At 43.2% G+C, this 13,898-nt stretch overlaps 1 long non-coding RNA gene across 3 annotated transcripts in view; it reads left to right on the forward strand.

The window, feature by feature from the left end:
• Positions 1–3,183: 3,183 nt before the first annotated feature.
• The window catches only part of LOC137227119 (uncharacterized), an 86,654-nt gene continuing 75,939 nt past the window's right edge, over positions 3,184–13,898 (forward strand). For all 3 annotated transcript variants that reach the window (XR_010944710.1, XR_010944708.1, XR_010944709.1), the window contains exon 1: positions 3,184–3,884. This is a non-coding gene — a long non-coding RNA (uncharacterized lncRNA). The remainder of the gene's footprint in view (positions 3,885–13,898) is intronic.

Below are 13,898 nucleotides of genomic sequence, written 5' to 3' on the forward strand. Positions count from 1 at the left end.
TAGTAATCTCTCATGATCTTTTGTATTTCTGCAGTGTCAGTTGTTACTTCTCCTTTTTCATTACTAATTCTATTGATTTGAGTCTTCTCCCTTTTTTTTCTTGATGAGTCTGGCTAATGGTTTATCTATTTTGTTTATCTTCTCAAAGAACCAGCTTTTAGTTTTATTGATCTTTTCTATTGTTTCCTTCATTTCTTTTTCATTTATTTCTGATCTGATTTTTATGATTTCTTTCCTTCCGCTAACTTTGGGGATTTTTCGTTCTTCTTTCTCTAATTACTTTAGGTGCAAGGTTAGGTTGTTTATTCGAGATGCTTCCTGTTTCTTAAGGTAGGATTGTATTGCTATAAACTTCCATCTTAGAACTGCTTTTGCTGCATCCCATAGGTTTTGGGTCGTCGTGTCTCCATTGTCATTTATTTCTAGGTATTTTTTGATTTCCTGTTTGATTTCTTCAGTGATTACTTCGTTATTAAGTACTGTATTGTTTAGCCTCCATGTGTTTGTGTTTTTTACAGATATTTCCTGTAATTGATATCTAGTCTCATAGTGTTGTGGTCGGAAAAGATACTTGATACCATTTCAATTTTCTTAAATTTACCAAGGCTTGATTTGTGACCCAAGATATGATCTATCCTGGAGAATGTTCCATGAGCACTTGAGAAAAATGTGTATTCTGTTGTTTTTGGATGGAATGTCCTATAAATATCAATTAAGTCCATCCTGTTTAATGTATCATTTAAAGCTTGTGTTTCCTTATTTATTTTCATTTTGGATGATCTGTCCATTGGTGAAAGTGGGGTGTTAATGTCCCCTACTATGAATGTGTTACTGTCGATTTCTCCTTTTATGGCTGTTAGTATTTGCCTTATGTATTGAGGTGCTCCTATGTTGGGTGCATAAATATTTAAAATTGTTATATCTTCTTCTTGGATCGATCCCTTGATCATTATGGAGTGTCCTTCTTTGTCTCTTGTAATAGTCTTTATTTTAAAGTCTATTTTGTCTGATATGAGAATTGCTACTCCAGCTTTCTTTTGGTTTCCATTTGCATGGAATATCTTTTTCCATCCCCTTACTTTCAGTCTGTATGTGTCTCTAGGTCTGAAGTTGGTCTCTTGTAGACAGCATAAATATGGGTCTTGTTTTTGTATCTATTCAGCCAATCTGTGTCTTTTGGTGGGAGCATTTAGTCCATTTACATTTAAGGTAATTATCGATATGTATGTTCCTATTCCCATTTTCTAAATTGTTTTGGGTTCGTTATTATAGGTCTTTTCCTTCTCTTGTGTTTCTTGCCTAGAGAAGTTCCTTTAGCATTTGTTGTAAAGCTGGTTTGGTGGTGCTGAACTCTCTCAACTTTTGCTTGTCTGTAAAGGTTTTAATTTCTCTATCAAATCTGAATGAAATCCTTGCTGGGTAGAGTTATCTTGGTCGCAGCTTTTTCTCCTTCATCAGTTTAAATATGCCCTGCCAGTCCCTTCTGGCTTGCAGAGTTTCTGCTGAAAGATCAGCTGTTAACCTTATGGGATTCTCTTTTGTGTTATTTGTTGTTTCTCCCTTGCTGCTTTTAATATGTTTTCATTGTATTTAATTTTTGACAGTTTGATTAATATATGTCTTGGCATATTTCTGCTTGGATTTATCCTGAATGGGACTCTCTGTGCTTCCTGGACTTGATTAACTATTTCCTTTCCCATATTAGGGAAGTTTTCAACTATAATCTCTTCAAATATTTTCTCAGTCCCTTTCTTTTTCTCTTCTTCTTCTGGAACCCCTATAATTCGAATGTTGGTGCATTTAATGTTGTCCCAGAGGTCTCTGAGACTATCCTCTGTTCTTTTCATTCTTTATTCTTTATTCTGCTCTGCAGTAGTTATTTCCACTATTTTATCTTCCAGGTCACTTATCCATTCTTCTGCCTCAGTTATTCTGCTATTGATCCCATCTAGAGTATTTTTAATTTCATTTATTGTGTTGTTCATCATTGCTTGTTTCATCTTTAGTTCTTCTAGGTCCTTGTTAAATGTTTCTTGTATTTTGTCTATTCTATTTCCAAGATTTTGGATCATCTTTACTATCATTATTCTGAATTCTTTTTTAGGTAGACTGCCTATTTCCTCTTCATTTGTTAGGTCTGGTGGGTTTTTATCTTGCTCCTTCATCTGCTGTGTGTTTTTCTGTCTTCTCATTTTGCTTATCTTACTGTGTTTGGAGTCTCCTTTTTGCAGGCTGCACGTTCGTACTTCGTGTTGTTTTTGGTGTCTGTCCCCAGTGGTTAAAGTTGGTTCAGTGGGTTGTGTAGGCTTCCTGGTGGAGGGGACTAGTGCCTGTGTTCTGGTGGATGAGGCTGGATCTTGTCTCTCTGGTGGGCAGGTCCACGTCTGGTGGTGTGTTTTGGGGTGTCTGTGGACTTATTATGATTTTAGGCAGCCTCTCTGCTAATGGGTGGGGTTGTGTTCCTGTCTTGCTAGTTGTTTGGCATAGGGTGTCCAGCACTGTAGCTTTCTGGTCGTTGAGTGAAGCTGGGTGCTGGTGTTGAGATGGAAATCTCTGGGAGATTTTCGCTGTTTGATATTATGTGGAGCTGGGAGGTCTCTTGTGGACCAGTGTCCTGAAGTTGGCTCTCCCACCTCAGAGGCACAGCACTGAGTCCTGGCTGCAGCACCAAGAGCCTTTCCTCCACACGGCTCAGAATAAAAGTAGAAAGAAAGAAAGTAAGAATGAATGAATGAATGAAAGAAAGAACGAAAAAGAAAGAAAGAAAGAATGAAAGGAGGGAGGGACGGAGGGAGGGAGGGAGGGAGGAAGGAAGAAAGGAAGTAGGGAAGGAAGGAAAGAAAGAAAGAAAGAAGTTAAAATAAAATAAAGTAAGATAAAGTAAAATAAAGTTATTAAAATAAAAAAATAATTATTAAGAAAAAAAATTTTTTTAAGAAAAAAAATAAAAAGCAGACGGACAGAACCCTAGGACAAATGGTGGAAGCACAGCTATACAGACAAAATCTCATACAGAAGCATACACATACACTTACAAACAGAGGAAAAGGGAAAAAATAATATATCTTGCTCTTAAAATCCACCTCCTCAATTTGGGATGATTCGTTGTCTATTCAAGTATTCCACAGATGCAGGGTACATCAAGTTGATTGTGGAGCTTTAATCCGCTGCTTCTGAGGCTGCTGGGAGAGATTTCCCTTTCTCTTCTCTGTTCTCACAGCTCCCTGCGCTCAGCTTTGGATTTGGCCCCGCCTCTGTGTGTAGGTCGCTGGAGGGCGTCTGTTCTTCGTTCAGACAGGACGGGGTTAAAGGAGCAGCTGTTTCGGGGGCTCTGGCTCACTCAGGCCGGGGGTAGGGAGGGGCACGGAGTGTGGGGTGAGCCTGCGGCGGCAGAGGCCGGCGTGACGTTGCACCAGCCTGAGGCACGCCGTGCGTTCTCCCGGGGAAGTTGTCCCTGGATCCCGGGACCCTGGCAGTGGCGGGCTGCACAGGCTCCCCGGAAGGGAGGTGTGGATAGTGACCTGTGCTCGCACACAGGCTTCTTGGTGGCGGCAGCAGCAGCCTTAGCGTCTCATGCCCATCTCTGGTGTCCGCGCTTTTAGCTGCGGCTCGCGCCCATCTCTGGGGCTCCTTTAAGCAGCGCTCTTAATCCCCTCTCCTCGCACACCAGGAGACAAAGAGGGAAGAAAAAGTCTCTTGCCTCTTCAGCAGGTCCAGACTTTTCTCCGGACTCCCTCCCGGCTAGCCGTTGTGCACTAATCCCCTGCAGGCTGTGTTCACGCCGCCAACCCCAGTCCTCTCCCTGCGCTCTGACCTCCGAAGCCCGAGCCTCAGCTCCCAGCCCCGCTCGCCCCAGCGGGTGAGCAGACAAGCCTCTCGGACTGGTGAGTGCCGGTCGCCCCTGATCCTCTGCGTGGGAATATCTCCGCTTATCCCTCCGCACCCCGGTGGCTGCGCTCTCCTCCGCGGCTCCGAAGCTTCCCCCCTCCGCCACCCGCAGTCTCCGCTCGCGAAGGGGCTTCCTAGTGTGTGGAAACCTTTCCTCCTTCACAGCTCCCTCCCACTGGTGCAGGTCCCATCCCTATCCTTTTGTCTCTGTTTATTCTTTTTTATTTTGCCCTACCCAGGTACGTGGGGACTTTCTTGCCTTTTGGGAGGTCTGAGGTCTTCTGCCAGTGTTCAGTAGGTGTTTTGTAGGAGTTGTTCCACGTGTAGATATATTTCTGGTGTATCTGTGGGGAGGAAGGTGATCTCCGCGTATTACTCTTCTGCCATCTTCCCCTCGTCCTCTCTTTTCCCTTCATTCTTGTTAGCATTAAGTACTACCAATCTTCTACATTCTTGTCAATCTAATCAGAAAAAAGTGATCCTATTGCTTTTATTCACCTTCTCTGATCACTATCATCCCTTTTCATTTCTTCTATTAACTGCTTGTTAGCTTTCTGGATGCTTTTAAATAAGAAATATCCAGCCCTTAGAACTTTCTTCACTAGACCAAGAGTTCATGCCCTGCTGTGGACTTTTCATGTTGAACAGAGTGGCTCTTTTCCAAGGTCATTGAACACATACTGCGTTAGGCACTAGACACTGTGTTTTCCCTGCATTGTTTCCTTCTCTTGTAGTAATTCTTGTGAGGGGAACTATGATTTAGCCCCATTTTGTGATGAGAAACTGAAACCTAGAAGGATTAACTCACTTTCCCAAGGTTAGTACACCAATAGTGTTAACCACTAGGTTTATTAGTATTAACCAAAGGTTAATACATTGCATCAGGAGAATGTTTGCAATGTTAATGAGAAAAAAAAGTCTATTAACAATGCTGGATAATTTATTAAGTATCATTTTTGCTTTTGCCTCATGTTTTTCCTCTTCCATCCCCCAAAAGGTCTTACCTTAGGGGCCATTCTCAGGATGGAAATGAGTTGCACAGCTGCTACATCTTCTTAGTGTGTGGGATGTGTGTGTGTGTGTGTGTGTGTGTGTGTGTGTGTGTGTGTGTTTTAAAACCAGACTTTTCAGGACACTGATCCCCAGGAAGGAGGCTGCAGGCACAGAGGGATGGACTCTTGGGACAGAAAGGAAGTGCTGACCCTGCAGGAAGAGCCATTTCCCAGTCCAAGAAAGCTCATGGCTGTGGTGAGAAGCCATGTTGGGCAGGCCCAGATCCCTCACAAAGCTTTGAGGAGAATGGCTCACTGTCCACCCCCATAGGCAGTGAGCTGTGTGGACTGAAAAACAGACCTTTCAGAATTATCTGCTTGACATTAGGCCCCCAGGACCACCACATGGCCCTGTGGAGAGCTGGGAGGAAGTTCCCATAAAGACGGAGATTGAATTTTCCACCAGAAAGAGTGGAGAGAGATTTCAACTCAGATTTCATTTGGCTTTGTAAAAAATGAGACATTTCTTGCATTCCCATGTTAATGTTTGCAAGTTCATTTTTATTACATAGAAAGAGCATATCTTAGGCAGTTACTGATGTATCCAAGGTATTAACCAACAAAAGATGCAGATGAATCAAATATTTTTAGCTCAGCAAGGAAATGGATGAATGGATACCAGACCACCAGACAATGAAAGTTTGATTGAAGCCTTGCATCTGGTTCCTATTAACCAAATGGAGGCAAAATATGTGTTCAAGGTTTCTTGCCAGTTAATTTAAAAAGCAATTTGTATTTCATGGGCTTCAGTTGTAGTTTGGTTTCGGGGATCCCATAGGCATGAAACAACAAGAGGCTGTAATGAGTTAGACAGGCTTATAATTTCTTTTCCATATTGTAAAATCAATAATAACCACCTCTCAGAATATTTGGAAAATAGACACTAGTTACTCACAATTCCACTTTCAAATACAACTTATTGTTTTCTATTGCACATTCTTTTAATGTTCTTCCTGTGAGAATGGAAAGCACATTGTATCTATGTGCATATGTTTGTATTTATAACAGCATTGAATTACTTGTACAGAAGAAGATGGTGTGCATTCTGTATCTTCACAGAAAATTTATCATGTTTTTCTATAGCCATCATGGACATTATTAGTCTTGCTTAAAGTTCATCAGGTGTAGATACTCGTTTCCCTATTTATTCCCCGTGGTGTGAGTCGTTAAGATGCTGTCAGGTTTTTGCTCCTAGAAATAATGATGTAGCCACACCTCTAAGCAGAATGCCAGGAGCCAAAGGCAGGACATCCCATGGCTCTGCACTTGTGCCTGTCACCAAATCACCTTCTGAAAGGGCTGTGCCAGTTTGCACTCAGCAGAGCCTGTTCCCCACACCTCCACGGGGTTGGCTATTCTTCTTTTCCAAATTGGTTAGCAAAAATGGTGTATCATTGGTCTAATTTACACTCTAAGATCACTAATGATTTTGAACATCTTCCCATGTGTTTATTAATGAGTCGTTTGGCCTCTGTTGTGAATCTACTTCAATGACAGTGAGCTTGTACCTTTTAATTGCTCTGTCTGATGTACAGAGAAAAATCAGAAGCTCATTTCCCTAGAACTGATCTTGTCTTCTCACAAGATGGGAAAGGAAACTTAAGATTTTCAATGAATGACACACCTATAGTTTAGAATGGTCCCTTCCTGGGTTGTGCTCAGCTGTTCCAAGTGTACCTCATCTGCTGGTGTCTATAGAGGCTGTGGGCTCCTGGCTCCTGGGGCCTCCCTTGGGTCATCTTATAAACCCAATTCCCACACAAAGGATGGGGCTCACGTGCCATGGCTTTTGAGTTAATCAGGGTTTTGAGTGCTTTTTGAACTCGTTAACAATATAACCAGCAGGGAAGACAAATAAATACCAACCCAAGATGGTTAGAAGGCTGTTTAAGAAATTGGACTTTCTACAGTTCATTAGGAAAAAGTGTGCCTGAATGAGACTTCTCAGGTGTATCTGAGTGATCACGACTTCCTGCAGTCTTAAATGGGAATGGAGACAAAAGCTCTCTGAGTCACAGCTTCCCAGAGACGGTCAGTTTTCTGTGTCAGCTTGGCTGAGCTACAGTTGTCAATTATTCAATCAAATACTTGCCTAGGTGCTGCTGTGAAGGTATGTTGTAGATACGATTAAAGTCCCTCATCAGTTGTCTTTAAGCAAGGAGGATTATCCTGGATGACCTGGGTGGGCCTGATCTGATCAGTTGAAGAGACCCAAGAGCAGAGCAGAAGCTTCCCTGAGGAAGAAGAAACCCACCATGGACAGCAGCTTCACTCCCTGCCTGAGGGTTCCCACCCTTTCACACAGCCTACCTGACAAATTTCGAACTAGCCCAGTCAGACTCCAAAACCACGTAAATCATTTGATTGTGACAAGCCTCTTAATACATGTTTCCTACAGCTTCTGTGTCAATTGTTGAACCGTGGCTGACACACACCCCATTACCCTTGTCATCTACCTCCCCCTCCCTCCCCTTCCCCTTTCCATTCCACTCTGAAAGAACTTTCTGTACATCCCATCCTCCAGTTTTCCCTGGAGCCATGTGGGCAGATGCAACATAGAGAGAAAAATCAATTACTAATTACTAAGAAACCATAACCAGGAGGCATCTTAAATATTTCTACCTGTGTCCTCCCATCCAAACTTTTATTATGAAAGATTTCAAACTACAGAAAATTTGAAAATGTTATAGTAAACACCTGTACAATGTATATTCTACCACTAACATTTTATTACACTTACCTCTGTTAGGTATCCATCCATATATATTCTACTTGTTCATCAACCCATGTTATTTTTTGATGCATTTCAAAGCAAGTTGCAGATATTAATACCTTTCTCCCAAGTGCTTCAGCAAGTATATAGTGTATAGCTCTTTTTTTGAGGAAAAATTCATACAACGAGATGCACAAATCTTAAGTGTACCATTCAATGAGCTTTGAAAGTGCATTCACCTGTGTGATCTGAACTTCATCAACAGGACATTTACATCACCCCACATTTCCCCCATGTTCCTTCAGTCATCCTTTTCTCACCCCTCCAGAGGCAACCAATGATTTTTTCCCTCCATAATTAGTTTTGCTTATTCAAGAAATTAATACATATGGAATCACAGAGTATGTACTATTTTGTGTCTGGCTTCTTTCATTCAACATGATGTTTTTGAGATTCATCCATGTTGTTGAATGTATCAGTTTGTTCTGTTTTGCAGGTGAGAAGCATTTCATTGTACAGATATATCACAATTTGTTTAAACATTCTCCTATTGATGGATATCTGGGTTGTTTTTGACTATTATGAATAATGCTGATATGAATGTTCTTGTGTAAGTCTTTCTGTGGATATATGTTTTTCATATCTCTTGGGTTACTAACTAGGATTGAAATAGGTAGGTTTCATATAGTAGGTTTATGTTTACGTTTATATGAAGCTACCAGGCCTTTTCTCAAGATGGTTGCACTGTTTTATATTTCCACCAGCAGTGCTTGGGTGTTCTGATTGATCTATATTCTCATCAACATTTCATATTGTCAGTCTTTTACCTTTAGTCATTCTGGTGGGTGTGTTGTGATATCTCATTTTGGTTTTAATTTACACTTCCTTGATGACTAATGATATTGAGTCCTTTTTCATGGTAACACTATCTTTTGGTCATGTGTTTACTAAATCCCCGAATCATCTCCACCCCCAGCCTTGTGGGGGACCAGGGCAACCTGGTCAAGAGTTACATTCTGAAATTCTATCTTGAGTCGTGTCTTCATGAAGCCTGGGTAGAATTCTTGACTCCAGTGGGGAATCTGGATACAAAAGACCTTATATAAATGCCAAGTTCCCAACAGAAGAGATATCCTAAAAGGGCAGTTGAGCCAAGGTCTAGAGCAGTGAGTAAGGGAGCTAATGAGGACCATGGAGTCAGTGAGAACCATGGAGGTGAGTGAGGATGGTGGGGGTCAGTGAGGATAATGGAGGTCAGTGAGGATGATGGGGGTCAGTGAGGATGATGGGAACCAGTGAGGACCATGGGGGTCAGTGAGAACCATGGAGGTGAGTGAGGATGGTAGGGGTCAGTGAGGATCATGGGGGTCAGTGAGGTCCATGAGGTCCAGTGAAAATCATGGGGGTCAGTGAAGTTTAAGGGGCCAGTGAGGACCAGGAGGACTAACCATTGGCCATGAGGTTTCTGGGTGTCTTGTCCACCTCCATGCATCAGCAGTGAGTCGTGTAGGGATGTCTTGGGTTGTATTAACTATTTGGTGACAACTTTCCAATAGGGCAATAGATTTTTTCCTTATAAATTAGTATGTGTTATTCATATTATAAAATTATTGAACATTTTCCTATTGTAAACATTTTCCCCAATCTATTGTTTGAGACTCCAGCTTCTCCCATAGTGACTCTTCAAAGTGGGGGTGGAATTATGATGGTGGTTTTCAGATATTAATGTATAATCTATTGCATAACCCAAAATGCATTTGTCATTCTGTCATTACTGACAACTGTGGTTGAACAAAGGCTTTGACTTAGAGAAAAGTTAACACAGCTATTCAGCGAACAGAGAGGTTTGATGGTCAACTTTCCTCAAAGCAGAACTTTAGTCTGAATCAAGCACTTGGCTAGAAAATGATTTGCCTTTCTAGCCACACTAAATCATTTGCCTACAGAGGAAAATGGGTGGGAACTGTTAAATAACACCCCCTGTTCCAAGCAAAACATGTTATGCAAAGCTGGACTTTTACAAAGGATACAAAAATGAGAGGTGGTTTTTCTATCTTAAGTAGGTTTTGCTGGGTAGGAGTTCACTAGAGATCCATTCAAATTTCAAGCCCTTCTCCGGTCAAAACATAATTTGATTGTCAGAAATTCATCAGGCAACTGATTCTACCAGGCAGGCACAATCTCAGGGTGATAACCTCAGAGTATGTCTCCCAGACGTGGGAGTGCTTAGACACGACAGTATAAGCCAGCACATATGCTGAGGACACCCCCTGGTTTGTGTTGGTCCCACATGGCAGAGCCATGCAGGGCTGCTGCAGACTGAATGTTTGTGTCCCTTCAAATTCATATGTTCAAATCTAACACCCAATGATAGTGTTAGGAGGTGGGGCATTTGGGAGTTGAGTAAGTCATGAGGATGGAGTCCCCATGAATGGGATCAGTGTCCTTCTAAAAGAGGCCCTACAGAGTGTTCCACCATGTGAGGACCTAGCGAGAAGACAGCTGTCTCTGAACAAGGAAGTGAGCTATCATCAGACACCAAATCTGCCTGTGCCTTGGTCTTGACTTCTCAGCCTCTGGAACTATGAGAAATAAATGTCTGCTGTTTAAGTCACCTGGTCTATGGTAAATTTTGTTACAGCAGCCTGAATGGACGGGGGCTCCTTGGGGGTCCCTGTGTAAGTATTGGCTACGCTGCAGTGACTGAGGGAATTTGTGAGGGTGTTAAGTAACTGCCTTAGTCAGCTAGGGCTGCCATAACAAAACACTATAGGCTGGGTGGTTTAAACACCACAAAATTATTTCTTACAGTTCTGAAGGCTGTTAAGTCTGAGATCAAGGTGCCAGCCAATTTGGTTCCTTTGCTGTGTCCTCACATGGCAGAGAGACAGAGCAAGCTCTCTGGTCTCTTCTTGAAAGTATACTAATCTCATCATGAGGGTCCCACCCTCATAACTTAATCTAAACCCAATTACCTCCCAAAGGCCCCAGTTCCAAATACCATCACACTGGTCATTAGGGTCTTAACATATGAATTTGAGCCGGCACCATTCATTCTATAGTATTCTGCCCCTGGCCCCCCAAAGTTCACATCCTTCTCACATGGAAAATACATTCATTCCATACAACAGCCCCCAAAGTCTTAATTCATTCAGTATCAGTGCTAAACTTTAAAGTCCAAAGTCTCATCTGAATTAGATATGGATGAGACTTGAACTATAATTCATCCTGAAGCAAAATTCCTCTCCAGCTGTGAATCTGTGAAGCCAGACAAGTTATATGGTCCCAAATACAATGGTGGAACAGGCCTAGGATAGACATTCCCAATCCAAAATGGTGAATTAGAAAAAAGATGAGGGGGAGACAGGTCCCAAGCAAGTACAAAACATAACAAGGAAGATTCCAGAAGATCTTAAAGCTTGAGATTAATCCTCTTTGGTTCTATGCGCTGCCTTCTGAACCCACTGGGGTGATTTATTATGAGATTTGTTATAAGGAATTTGTTTATGCGGTTATGGAGGCTGAGAAGTACAAGATCTGCAGTCAGCAAGCTGCAGACACAGGAAGACCCAGGGGAGCCAGTGGTATGGTTCCAGTCTCAGCCCAAAAACCTGAGTAGTAGGGGGATCAATGATGTAAGTTCCAGTTAGAAGACCAATGTCCCAGGTCAAAGACAGTCACACAGAGAGAGCAAATTCTCCCTTAATGCAGATATTGTTCTATTCAGGCCTTCAACTTATTGGATGGGGCCCACTGACATTGGGGAGAGCAATCTACTTCACTCAGTCTACTGATTCAAATGCTAATCTCATCCAGAAACACCCTCACAGACGTACCCAGAATTCGGTTTAACCAAATATTGGGGCACCCCAGTCAAGCTGATACATAAAATTAGCCATCACAGTGACTGACTGACTGACTGAATGAATAAATAAATGGCATCAAGGGGCTCACGAGGCTGTGGAAACCGCAAGGACATGACTGCAAGCTTCCCAGGACACCTCCAGTTAATCCTCTGAACTCTACAAACTGGCTAAAATGATTTCTCAGGGAGTCCCCAAAAGACTCTGGCAGGGCAGCAGGGGCCGCTGTAATATGAGTGAGGAGGAGGTGGGGTGGCAGTGGGGTGGGAAGGGATCAGTGGGATTCTGCCCCTGACCTGGAGTCACCACCTCACCTGGTCTGGTTTTCTCACAGCAGTTTATAAGCCATCCTGTGTCCTCTGGCTCAGACACTCTGACAGGTCAAGGTGACACAAAGCCAACAAGAGAAGTCATAGGTACCTGGTCTCTCTCATCAGTGGCTCACTTTGCATCCTTCACCTGTTACCTTGTGCAAGCCTATTCACAGGCTGGAGAGCCTATGCCGTTTGGGCCCCACCAGGCTCCAACTGTTGGGTTGGGAACAACTGGACCTGTGCTTTTTCCCAGAATATGAGTGGCTGAATTAGACTCATATACTGAAAGTTTTCTGTCATTTTTTTGTTGTCTGTTTAAGGTTTCCTTTGTGCAATTCTTGTTTCTTCAACTAGCAAGTCACTTGTTCAGGGAAAGGACTGTGGCTTACACCTTGTAATCCCCACATCATTTTACAACCTTGAACAGATGTTCATCACTTGCGTTTTTACTGGATTGGACTGCATCACGGCTTCCAATCAATCCAGCCACTGGGATGGTGGGAAAACTTCATACACTTTTGTTTCTGTTTAAAAGAAAATAAAGGGTCAGGAGGAAAAGCTCAGTTGTCATGAGAGAGGCAGCTGTCTGAAATAAGGAAATATGGGACAAGGTCCCCATGGTGAGTTGGTTTGAATTCAAGCAAATATATTCATTGTAAAAATGTGAATTAACACTGCAGCTCTCGCTCCAATGGTCTGTCTGCCTGTCTTTCCACCGAGGACATTTCAGTCATGTATAGAAATGGAGAGGATAATATAAGGGCTGATGTTTTCCTGCTGTAGCAGAGGCCACAGTGCCCCACCCATAGCCCTCAGTCTCTGGAGTTTTGTGTAGAGAGTTCTTTCAGATGCCCATGGTCCTGTCCCTTGTGTGAGACAGCCTGAGATCAAGGCAGGCAAGATGCTCAAGGGTCAGGAGTTGGTGGACAAAGACCCTGCTCCCTTGCCCTCGGAGGGTGGGCCTTGGGTGTTCCACAGTTTCTCAGAACAGGTGCCGCTCATTAACCACGCCCCCCATATTTGTCTTCCTTCTTTTCCCTGCCTCACTCACTGCCACTCTCATGTGCCCCTGGTCACCTACCAACTCATGTACTGGAGTCAGCTTTAGGAGACCCAACCCAGACACCCACAATCTAGATTCAGAAATTATTAAGATTTTGCCACACTTGCTTCACCTCTTCCCTTTTCCGTGGAGTATCTTAAAACAAATCCCAGATGTCATGTGATGACAATAATGATTTATGGGTCTGCTCCAGGGGAGGAATGGAAAGGCCTCCTTGATATTGCTGCCACGCACATTAGTGCAGCCCTGTCGCCTTCCCAGCCCTCCCCTTCCCACCACAAGCCTGGATGTCCTTACGTGCTGTCTGGCCACAAACTGGGAACGTGTCAACCTGCTTATCGCTGTTTATCTTTTAATGTGTAAGCCTAAGGTTTCAAATTGTGGGTGGGTGTGATAAATTGTGGGGAAGAAGATTCCCTTCAAAAGGAAGGATCTTTCATTAGACAAGAGATAAGGAACAGGGGAAGATCACTCTTAGCAAGCAAACCCAAGCTGCACCTGTGGTGGGGTGAGCAGCTCGCTGTAAAAGACTCGGAAAAAGACCTCAGTTGGCACCAATGATTGCTTTCAAGGGCACCATCTGGTAAGGGCCAAATGCCTTCTGTCGTCTGCCTGGTGATGGTGATGTACTATGGTCACCACTCTCACATCCAGTGCACCTCTGTGCTCTCAGGCTCCTGGAAGTGAGCGTGAACATCATGGCTCTCTCCTTCTTCAACAGAATAGAGCAGCTGATCTCCAGAGAAAAGTCGGTTCTTTATTTTCTGTCTCCAGATTTTCTCTTGCCTTCAGCCTTGATAGTGAGAGAGAGAAGTGTGCACTAAAGCCCTCCTGATATTTGGATTAATGGAAATTAATGGAATGGACAAGACTCCTGCCAGCCTTATTCTCTGGATGTTGGAAGAGAGCACAGCAGATTAGACACGCCTGGTGCAGGGACCCACTGGCCGTAGGGCCTGCATCCAGGGAGCCTGTGATAAGTGAGTGGCTTCATCTCTGAGAGCC

Source organism: Pseudorca crassidens, chromosome 7 (genome assembly GCF_039906515.1).
Source record: "Pseudorca crassidens isolate mPseCra1 chromosome 7, mPseCra1.hap1, whole genome shotgun sequence".
NCBI classification, from domain to species: domain Eukaryota; kingdom Metazoa; phylum Chordata; class Mammalia; order Artiodactyla; family Delphinidae; genus Pseudorca; species Pseudorca crassidens.